The sequence below is a fragment of the Anarhichas minor genome, unplaced genomic scaffold (assembly GCF_050575085.1).
Source record: "Anarhichas minor isolate MPS153535 unplaced genomic scaffold, ASM5057508v1 ptg000011l, whole genome shotgun sequence".
Taxonomy (NCBI): Eukaryota; Metazoa; Chordata; class Actinopteri; order Perciformes; family Anarhichadidae; genus Anarhichas; species Anarhichas minor.
The window spans coordinates 12,613,689-12,626,317 of NW_027466457.1; positions in this window are offsets into that span (position 1 = coordinate 12,613,689).

Below are 12,629 nucleotides of genomic sequence, written 5' to 3' on the forward strand. Positions count from 1 at the left end.
CTCGGCGGGATTCCCGTTTGTTTACCGTTGGCACCGATTACAGATCGGCGGACTCAGCGAGCTCCGGAGTCTCCGGGGCGGTACGAAGAAAACCCATAACCGGTTTAGACAGAAAAAACACGGGCTGACCATTAAAAGTGTCTCCACTTTGCAGCAGGCCAGATAACACATGGAGCGATGTACACTCAATGTGGCGGCTTAACAGCATCACTCAGGATCAAGCTCACGCTCTACGAAGCCTCTGAACTCGTGCTGGGGCACAATGTTGCAGTTTTATTGCTGCCCTGAGGAGTGATGCAGTCAGCATTTTTAAGTATTATGTATAAAATGAATTCACACTGGCTGCAGTAAAGCCAATCATGAAGATAATCTCCCTCTTCAACGCGCAGTGTCTCACTTTACAATCACTGTATATTATTTTTCTTTCAGCAAAGTATTGCATTGATCTTTAGAAGTGATATTTTGTCGGGGATCCTACGAAAGAAGCGAGATGACTTCATGATATGAGAGGCCTGAGAAAGACCCATGTCGCTGGTTTTGAATCTGTAATGAAATTTAAAAACTCCAGTCGTGTTGCAAGAACTCCGAGTAGCTTAACAGAACTCCTATTATGTGCTTTTCTTAAAGTACAAAGATAATGACAGAAGGATTCTGGAGATATCGGGCTTTACAAAGATCTGGGTTTAGGGTTGTGTATCTAGTACAAAAAAAAGAAGATATTCACTAAACACTTAATTTAAAATTTTAATTTAAAAAAACACTGGTATGTTTAGGGACTGGCGATATATATAGTTAAACAATAAATGTCTATAGTTTATAGTAGGAGTGGAGTGGGAGTGGAGCTGAACAAACTAGAAGAGCTCGTAAGAGAAAGAGGAAATACTCTCTTTTCATTTACACAGGAGTTTACAAAAACAGGCTTTACCATATATTTCATGTAGACTATTTATTTATTGAATTACTAGAAAACATGCTATATCGTGATAGTTATCGAGATATGAAATGACCTACATCGGGATTAATGATTTGGTCCATACTGCTGAGCCCTATGTGGTGCTGGTGTACCAGCTCACTCTCATGTCATTCATTAGTTTCTGGTTCTATGCCCCCACATTTCTACGACTACTTGTATTTTGACTGAATGCATTAAGATGCATTTAATTAAAATTAAATCAAAAAAATTGTCATTAAACAACGTACATTTATACATTGCAAGACACACAAGCGCTGACCTCACTTTTATGTTTGATGTTTGCTCTAGTAGTTATTAGTCTTTATGTTCTGTAGTACAACATGACTGTGACAAACCTGTTTAATCACAGCCTCTATGAAGGAAGTGTGATGTGTGTGCATGTCCTCATTCCTGCTCATACAGTAACAGTAAATGAACATGTCTCGCTTCACTAGCCGAGAGGTAATGATGAGCGTGTGTGCAAAAGAGATAGCTTGTAATTAAAAGTGCTGCTGGATGTATAGCGAGTATGGGTTATATATATATATATATATATATATATATATATATATATATATATATATATATATATATATATATATATATATATATATATATATATATATATATATATATATATATATAACCATATATTTATATATACACACACACAGTATTTTGTGTGTGTGTGTGTGTGTGTGTGTGTGTGTGTGTGTGACTGAATAATAAACTAATTTCAGTCGGCCTATACTGACTGAGGTCTATTCAACTAATAAATACAGAAAATGGATTTAATTCAAAACAAGCAATGCCCTCGTATAAGGAGGGCATGCGTCTACATAAATATTTAATAATCATATTTGAGTTCTATTTCGATGATATTAAGTTAACAGAGTTTTGGACAAATTGATTTACTGTCAAATGACAGAGTTCAAAATAACTTATTCATCAAATGATTTCTGAGCTGGTTTATATCTCACTTGTTGTTCTGAATGAAAACACGAGTACATCAATAGATTATTGGCCAATATGCTCGATGCAAATACCTGAATCATAAAGATAAATCAATATCTGCCATCGTTTCCTTTCTAGTCTAAAAAGCAGTTCACGATGACCCGGAGTAAAGGCCTTTAGAACATTTTGGATCACTTATCTGCTTTTTAACACTTCACAACAACTGAACGCATTTCACATTCGCAATGGCACATTAAACAGAAATGATGACACAAGCGGGGACATGTCACAGAGTAGGAAACAGTATCATCTCTCCTACTTCAGTCCTCTCTCGAGTGCTCTCTCCAGCCCAAGAGACCACCGTGCTTTTTCAGATGCTGAAAGAAACAAACATAGAAAGGGTTTCTTCTGATCTTTGCCGAGTCCCCGTCACGTGTCGGTGCAGGTGTTCTGGCACAAGGGAGGAATATGCAAGCCAGAATAAATACACGTGTGTGTGTGTGTGTGTGTATATTCTCCATTTACATACGTAAGAAAACACACTTTCAACATTTCGACTGAAACTTCTCCTTGATGTGCAACAGTGCCGGATGTCTGAACATCACATTTTCTCTTTGAACTTGCACTGTGCTGTCCCAGTACTGAGTCCAGAGACGTACACATGAACCAAATACCGGAACTTGTTGTGCTCTGGTCTTGCTTGCTAGCCTCGTGCTCATTGGCTAGTTTGTCCACAGCCACTGTTCCCGTCAGTCAACAATCCTCTGGATCACAGCGCATCCAATTCCTCCTCCTCCTCCTCCTCTTCCTCCCTCCATGGCCCAGATCTACCAGCTGAATGCCAATATCTGGGCAGGACACCCACCTGCTCTCACAATGACACACACCAGAGTTTCACAAGCGAGCAGTTCAGTTCAAACGGCAAACTCCCAAAACCACAAACAACTAACGTCCGAATAAGGACGTCGGTTCCTTCTTCCCTCTTTCACACCATTCTCAGACAGACACGTCACACTAGTCTCGTACCAACGACCGGCCGGCAGACCCCGTCGGCCTGCCAGCCTGATATAGCTGTGGTATGGCCCCGGGTGCACGCCAGGGTCTCAAGCAATGGGAGTGTTTGTTTTCTTGCCATTTTGCTCTACATGTGATCCTGATCAGGTCACGCACCAAACAACAAAACCCTGGGGGGTGGGGGGTACCGTTACAGAGATTCGGCATGCACCAATATTGCTAATGAGATCCCAGCATGGATGAGTTTGTGTGTGTGTGTGTGTGTGTGTGTGTGTGTGAGACAGCGACAGCAGCTCGACAGGTAATTTGAGATGTGCCCTCACTCAGCTGGGTGACTTGGGAAACGGGGTGAGTCTGCAAATTTAATTTGAGCAGCACCAACAGGATTATTTGCGGAAAAAGAGTCTTGCCGTGTCAGGCGAGGTCAGGCAGCAGATGTTTGTTTACATGTGATGAGGTGGTGAATGCTGGGTTGCATTTTTTATTTTATTTTTTTACTGTGGATGTTGCATAATGTCTTTACCACCTTGCAATGCTAAGTAACAAATACTATCAGGTCTGTTTGCCAGTAAATTCACTGAGTTCTCAGTTCATATTCAATCTAAACTCAAAATCAATACAGAATCAAGAAGCGTCATTTCAAAGGATGAGTCATTTGTGGTCGTAACCTCCGTGCACTATTGAGTTTCACGCTAATTTGAAAACCAAAATGTCTGAAGTCTATGAGTGAGCACTAATTCAATACTACAATTTGGTCTCCTAATGGAATTCATCTCAGTTGCCGGGTCAATAGATACACTTTACTAAACCTAATGCATTATACAATGTTTCTCTTATTTAGCCTAACCTTCATTGATATAAATGCGGTCCAAATTAATAGAAACATCTGTCAGTGTTAGATAATACAGTTCAACAGCACAACAAACTGCAGCCTACTTTCATGAAGGTAGGACTTATTGCAGATCATTTGTATTTGACTGCAATAATGAACTGGATTTAAAATGCTGGATTTAACATTTTGAGATACAACAGTGTTGCCTTAGGACTTAAAAGGGCAACTTCAGTATTTTTCAACCTGGACCCTATTTTCCCATATATTTGTGTCCAATGGGGACACCAAGTTTTGAAATTGTTTCAGTATTGAGGGAGTACGCTGCACACGGTAGCCACTAAATGAGCTGCAAAGTAATCATACTGCACACGGTGGCCACTAAACAAGCTGCAATGTGCGCCAAAGACAACAAAACAGAGATCTTAAAGCACAATGCAGCCAGTTCATGTACAAAACATCCACTGTGAGGTGCTACCAACAGGTAAATCTACAATGAACAGTCCTTAAACACTTGTTTCAAGTATAATCTAGTTTAACTCTGCAGTTTATTGCAACAACAAATATGATTTTAAATACATAATGACACTGATACAACTTCTCATGAATACTGAGATACTGACAATTCCGCCTGTCAGACTGTGTATTTGGTCTCCCATTAACTTTACTGCATGGTCTAAATCCAAATGAAGGATTATTATTTTTGACTTATTGACTACAATATTTGTGCCAACATTGGCCTACAGTAGGCTAGGCCTATGTGACGTATAGTTCATGCCATTACATTTTGCTTCAAGGTCTATGCAGTGTGACATGGTAGTAAAACTGTGATTAGATAGTAGCCGCACTACATCGGCAGTATATATTTCTGTCAGCTGCTACAGTTCAACACAGCACTTAACACAATGTTCCTAATAGCTCAAATCAGCCAGAGCCGAGGCTCAGAGCTCAGAGTTGTCTCTGTTCATCGTTGAATTAGATTAGAAACTGCCAGGAAAAAGACAAGGGGTCTCACTGTAGGGGCAAGAGATAAGCATTGCATTTATAAATGTCACATTTGGATGGAAAAAAGCGAGTCACGATGACCTAGTTGAGCGTTCAAAACTGTGGAGGAAAGGTTTTATACATTTGCAGTGTCAGGAAGAGCCATTAATAACTGAATTTGTAGAGAAGCGCCACACCCACGGCCCCCATCCATCTCATCTGTAATTTATGAGACTTCTATATTCCACTGAGCTTTATCAAGATGCAGATTAAGAAACGTACACAGTGGAATATTTAGACTGTAAACCATATAGAATACTTCCACACAACTGAAAGAAAACCTGCAATGTACCCGATGACTGTTCTGATATCCAACAAACTCGCACAACCGGCCCCCAAAAACCTACTGGTCTCCTCCTGAAAAAGCTTCAGGTTAATGTAGGAGATAATATGGAGGCGTGTAAGCGGCTCACATCAAGCCCTGTAATCTGCGACAGCGGGCCGAGCTCAGGTTCACCGCGGTAAACAAGTCCAACAAGCAGCAAGGTATGTCTGAGAGAGTTCAGCACAACACGCAGCGTGTTATTTTAAGACGCCGGATGAGTCAACGAGAGTTAGTGAGGTCAAAACTTGGCCGAAAGCAAGCACCCCTCTGTGCTCTCCAACACATTTGAGGAAGCCAGAATTGTGTCGGCCTCACCGTAGCCACAACCAATCAGAACGGCTTCGTCCGAAATCAAACAAATACTTGTGTAGATGGATCACCACGGATACTTCAAGGGAGGTTTATCCGTCTATATATGGAGTTCAAAACTGCATCAAGGTAGTTCAAAGTTTTGTTTGGACAGTGTTGGAAATGTAAAGTGTGCATGTGCAGGTGTGCACACATGCTGGGTGGGCTCAAATGCATGCGACTGCACGTCACTGTTTTTCACAATGTCTACAGTGCATTTTATTTGTATTTCGTCGTTATTTGCTTTACCCCATATCCATCCACACCCAGATTTAATCACCAGAAATGCAGAACTGTGGGATCGAGCCTGAAGGCTTTTTTTGCCTCTAAATGAAATTGGAAACCGGATTCATCCGGGGATTTTGATCTCCCACATTGTTTGGTCTTTATTGGCCGTCTCTCGCTCCAGCCTGAGGCTGGAAGTTGTGTTAGTTCTCCAACTGAGGGATGTTTTAGGAGCTGCGGTTGCAAAACTCTGAGAAAGAGTAATTTATTCAGGCACAGATTGCACATTTCATGGTAATACAGAAAGCACAGATTCATCTGCTGAGAATCCAGTGTTAAATGGTGAAGAATTTATCTCACGTTCCTTCAAAGGCAAAAATGAAATGGTGGAAAAATTAGGCCACATGGTAATTATTGCATGACACATTCCTTGTTATTGGTTTGGGACTTTTGTAAATCCACAAATATGTGAAAACAGTTGGCCAGAGACATAAATTTGATATATTTTTAGCCATTATGCTGTGACTCAATAATTGCGTTATACGTTTTAGAGTTGAGTTTGCTTTAACCAGTCGGTAGTTAGCATGAGTTAACCTTATACTAACATTTTACAGAAAACTTAATATTAAGAATGCATGTCATTAAATATGTACTACTGTAGAACTAGGTGTACTCAGAGGGCATTATCACCGTTAGAACGCTGTTTAATCATGTTCAAACTAATAATTAGCCCTCCATTAATTTCTGATAATGGACATCTCAAAGGGTATTATCCCGCTTAAACCAGGGTCGTTAAAACTGTTCTGTGAAAAGTTTGAATAAATAGGAGGGAGTCGACTTTGCCTGCGGCCAAGACTCACACATTTTCCTTTAGACTGAACCCGAGTGGTGTTAGCACCATGTCTGAAGGATGCTCTGCAAGCCGGGGTGAAGTCCTGCAGGGTTTGGAGACACAAGTGCACCATCAGGTCATTCCACATCAAGAATGGTAGAGCATTCATTCTACATGCTGGCACGTTGTCATCCATTAGGCTTCCCGCCGACGGCCAAAAGCAACAGCTAACGTAACGTCTGACACGACCCACATCAGTCAGCTATTAAATGGACGTTAACGAGACTCCGTAGTGCTTTTTACAAGCAGGGAGACAGGTGAGAGGTCTGGAGGACGTCAAAGACCTTACATCACCACTGGCTCTGGTTCAGCCTTTGTCTGACGGACCCCCCAGGGCGGTGACGACGGTTAGGAGCCGTCTCTCCGACACCCGCTATTCAGTTCAAAAGGAGAATATCTGACACCATTAAATCACCGACTCCGACGGCTTCAGCCCATTAAGTCGGTTTAGGATATGCTGAATAGCTGAACTGTGCCTGCCCTGCGAGGAGGAGAGACACTTGTAAATCACACGCTTTGGTGAGAGGACAAAGACTGACACGGGTTGAGCAGCAGCGTCGAGTCATTAAGGTCACCCTCGAAGCTAATCGTCCTCGTTCGGATGCGTAGCGAAACGGCCATTCGAACTTATTAATGGCAAACTACAAAAAGTATTGGTTTTTCAGACGGCGCCTGTGATAAACTTGTCTTAAGCTGGATGTGAGCATCCTCACTACCGGCTGAGGTGCCTTGTGATTAATCACACAGTTTGTATATATGCAGCCTCACGAAATAATTACCTCAACTCAGGTAATAGCTCCTCAGACAAGCTCATTTCCGAGGTCAACACCTCGGCTAACAGCTTATCAGCAGAGCCCTATCCTTCAGTTTCACAGATAATTACAAATATTTACAAAGTCAACATTCCTTTTAATGTGAAACAGAAATACTTCACACCGTTTGCTCTCTTGGAGCAGTTAATAGAAGGGATGGTGAAACAGAAAAGATTGCAGGGATTAATATGTGCAAATCATCTCCTGAATGAAAACTATTAAGCTGATCAATAATTCATTTCTACTTTATCAGACCACATACAAGGAGATCCCAAAAAATGAAACATAAACCAACTCCCAATAGTAGAATTTCACATTTAATGCAAGTCTGTAGATCAGATTCACACAGACACACAAACATAAGCACAGGCCACTGAAGGTTGCTGGTGAGACGCTGATGGTGACACAGATCAAATACCCCGACAGGAGAGGCCTTCACAGTGTCACTGCAATCTGCTCCTTTATCATCCGCCATCTTGCAGTAAGCCACCGATCGAAGACCGATACAAAAATGACTCATGAGTCTGATGACACTTGGCTCACCCGGCATTACACCGACGGCATGTAACAAGCGGGGAAACAAGTGAATCAGTCGCTTTAGATTAGATAAGAGCACTTCAATTTAATAATGAAACTTAATTAATTAAGTAATTCATAACAAAAACAGGCAAAACAAATCTGCGATCTGTAACCGACTTGACGCGGAACTCTTCTGGGAGACTTCTGGAGTCCAGAGGATTACTTTGATTTGTTCTGACATCTCACCACCTGGATGACTCAGATGGCACGACTCTGGCGCCGTGTTATTGCCTGATAGCTGCAAAATGTACTCGGTATAAGCTGTGACCTGTAGCTGCCAACACGAATTATATCAAGAGTAGAGATCCAAAACAAAACACTCCAGCAACTGAGCTGCAGCTCCGCTGTCACTGCAGACGGGGCTGCAGTTCTGAGACACGGCTTCCAGCCCAAACTGCACTTTACCGGGCTCCACTGACCTTCTGAAACATGTGTTATAGAAGGGGCAACAGCATGGCCAACTCTGTACGGGTATGAAAGGGGAACAATGCTGTTTATCACAAAGAATGTGACATTTGGAGAAACTGAAGTGAGGCTAAACTTTATCCAGTTGAAGACCTTAAGCTTTGGAGGTGTTATGCTGAACTTTAGACCTTTATGCATATTTCCAATCCCACTAAATATACATTTTTTATTCTCATTTAGCAAGGGCAACATTTTCAGTCAACTGACGAGTGTTAGGAGCAAAATTGTCGTTCATATTGATCATTTATTCATGTGTACAGAGACAACTGTGAGCCGGATATTGAAATATATATGAATAGTTTACTGCCGGAGGCCTCACATTCACATGAATTACAGAAACTATGTGATAATCCATTGATCTCCAGAGAGATATTGATATTTGAGGGTCAGAGAGCTTTCCTCCCCACAGAACAGCAGAGCATGGATTCAGTGCCTCGTTCAACGACACTCCAGAAAAGCAGATACGTGAATTGAAGAGGCAGAATATTTCATATGGTATCACACAAAGAAGTGTTATTATGATCCACAAATCACATTTGTATGCTGAGGTCATAGCCTCGGAAAAAATACGCACACATATCACTGCAAAAATGAATATAATTTAAAAACTACAATAATATGATTTGTGGTGTGAGTAACACTGCTGTTGTATTGCAACTGGCCTCTCTTTGAGAGTGTGTGTGTGTGTGTGTGTGTGTTCGCTCCTTGACCTCTGGGTCACACCTGTTACCTAGCTCAAGGGCAAAGGTCGGGGGTCGTGGTGCCACATGGCTCTTCCTTCACAGATCGGTTTCAGAGCCCCCACACGCACGAAATATTATTTATTTTTTGGAAAAACTAAAATGTGATTTCAGAGAGAAGCAGACAGAAGTGTGTTGAATATGCGTTTGAAGGATATATGCAGGATCTCAAACTGAAACAAGCTGTCAAAATTGGACTTCTGAATATTCATTCGAGGCAGACAGCCGTGGTAGGGCCGTTATTTTATTTTCACAAACAGATGTTAACTTTTTCGAATACATATTTGAACTTAGAATACCTGTTGACAGCCCTAAACTGATTCAGCAGCGAGACAGGTTAAAAAGATGAAGATAGAAGCTAAAGCATCTCCTGGCGATGGAGACAGAAGACGATGACATTAATAATGAACACGGCTCCTGTGACGTTATGGTTGCTGGACACAGGTCAGAGCTGACCCATGCTACGCTATGATTGGCCAGTCTGTGTTTGAGGGGCGGGACTTACAGAAGGGTAGTTAAAAACATTTGGCAGTCAGGAGAACTTCTATGCAAATGAGCGTAGAGAGACTGTGTGCATAATTCCACGTCTTTGAAGTGGACCAAAGTGTGCACTCATGCATAATTCAATGGTTTCCTCCCAAAATACTAGTATGCCTCAGGAAAACAAACACAAAACAATGCTACTTCAAACTCCATGAAGAAAAGTACAGATTCAAAAGCACACTGGTGTACACTAACTTCTTAGCATGTCTTATTCCATTCAAATGAACTAATAAAATGCCTAAATGAATGTGTTCAATGCTTTTAAAAGGCAGATTTGCTTTGAAATATTGATGTTTAAAGATGCAGCACAGGCTCATTAAGCTAATTAGTGTAATGGAACAATATTTTTGGATGTTTTGTTTTAGTTTTACGGCGTGTTTCTGCTTTATCATTTAAAACTTAAAGATTATAATTTGTTTTATTGCTAACTGCCGTCTGCTTCCTGTGCATACGGATATCTATTTGATGAACAAACAGAGATAAGCCTCGGTTCAGGTGAAGCCGTTGATCTCTCTGGCAAACAGGAGCAACTTTCATTCCTATTCACAAAGTGGAGATTCACCGTCTCACTGCACATTTCATGATATGCCTCCAGGCCAGTGATCTGTGACATTCCTGTTCAACACAAAAAGAGCCTATTGTCATGGAAAAGAGGTAATTAATGTCACATGTGTGTCGTCTCTTCCGACACCGTATAGATCATTATGATAGTCTGTGATAGGCAAATACAAAAGGTGAAAGGCAAATGAAATACTTGAGACTGCTGAGCAGCTGCCATGAGATAACAAATGAAACCATGAAATGTTCGGATCATTTCGCCGTATTTCCTACAACCGTCTGACTTGATCTCTATCAGTCAAAGACAATGAGAGTCACAAACAAGTCCTTTTGCAGCCTCTGTGAAATAGAAAAATCAAGATCACCACGAAACACCATCTGTTGTTTACCACTAAAGAATCTCAGGTATGTTCACAATTCAGAAACGTAGGAAACGATCCAGCAAACATCGGTCCCACGACGAGTCATCGGCGGGGCACTCAATCGGAAGGCACATCTGAAATCTCTGCAAATCCGCCTCCACCGTCCGCGTCACACCGGTGAAGGAGTAACAATGTCGGACGCCTGTCTTTGTAGACACTGTCGACTCACGAGTGGTAATCAAAACAAGAGCAAGTAAAAACAAGAGCCGGCGGCTGCGGCCCCATGTGAGCGCACAAAGAAGATCTCATCTACCAGGAGCCCGGTGTGTGTTTCTGAACGGGCCGAGGTTTAGAGCTGCAACGTACTGGAAAAACTTTCACCGGCCTGAACTTGTGACACTGAAACTGGAGAATGCTTCACTTTCACAAAGACATTATTCACACAAACAGAGGGGTTTGTTGTTCTTGTTGTTGCAGAAGAACAAAAAGATATTGTGGATTTCAGCAGAAATGCAGCTCGGATTTGACTGCTATGAATTTATTGGAGTTGGATGCTGTTGTTTATTTCCTCCTAAAGCTGATATTATCTACGTCTCTCAGCCTGGACATGAGCAGGGGGGGGTCTCACATACGATGTGTGATTTTATCAGCTAGAAAAGAAACAATAAGTCAATGTATTGATTAGGCTCATCCATTTACACAAGAATTATCATTCATAATCTGCTACTTTTTACATAATAAATAAGTTAATAATAAATATTTTTGTCAATATTGAGTGATTCCAGCATTTCAAATGTAGGAATGTGCTGCTATTCTTTGAGATATATGATGCCTTTTGAATGCCATTCTTGCATGCAGTCTGGTGCCTACTTGAGAATAATCTGATTAATAACACTATGTCTTAATCTGACTACACTATTATGATTTACTCTGAAATCTTCAAAAAGTCTCTAGACGGTGCAGAATTCACCTGAAACCATAGATCTTTACGTCTCTCCTATTCGCTCATTAACACACCTGCTTTCAAATATCTTAATTTCTGTCGTCACTTGTCAGAGCTTGCATGCGCGCTCTCCATTTTAGGCGCGCAATGTGTTGTAGAACATTAAACACAGTACTGATACGGACACATTGTTTGTGTGTCTGTGTGTGCGTGCGTGCGTGCGTGCGTGTGTGTGTGTGTGTGTTAGTGTTGTTGCTCTAGGCTATAATTACAGTCTCCCTTTTGATTTCCAGAGAGTAAGTAAGGTTCCAAACACGCCTCTGATAGAAATGAGCTCTGAAGTCTGATATAAATGGCTTGTCTTGAGGGGAATATGGGTAATGTTGTTTTTGTAAAAGGGTCAGCATAAGGAGGACAAGGCAGTATAATACCGTACACCTGTTAGCAGGTAGAGTAGGGGGAATTCAAGGCTTAAGCTGCCTTATACATGTGTTACAGCACAGACTCCCTGAAAGAAAGTGCTTTTTTTAATAAGTGTGTTGTTGTTGTTGCATTCAGCAATAAATAGAGAAGTTGGTGCATTATCACTTCTGCAGGTCGAAGAGTGGCAGTGCTGGCCACAGTAACACGTCTTTGTCTCTCTCCACTCACACTCCCTTGTATAATTTGGGGTGGTGAAAGCTCTCGCCCATGACACCATCTCCCACTGGTTTCCTCTCAAATAAAACGGCTCGTGGTGGTACCTCGGACCTCTGTTTGCTCGGCAGCGGTAACTTAAAAGCTGCCTATCCCATTTCGTGAACAGAGAAGTTGCCCCTTTTTTTTTTTTTTTGGTACGGGCTCCTTTTCCGAACCAGGTGTACGCTAAACTAACTTTTGAGCAAATAAAAACCACCCACACAACGAGCAGCATCAACTGTGTGACCACACCGAGCTGCTCACTCAAGTTATGACAGCCGCAGCTAGTTTATGTTTCAACGTTACGAAAGTCTGCACAGCAGTCGGTAATTCATTTGCTATCATTCGCTACGTTTTTGCAACACG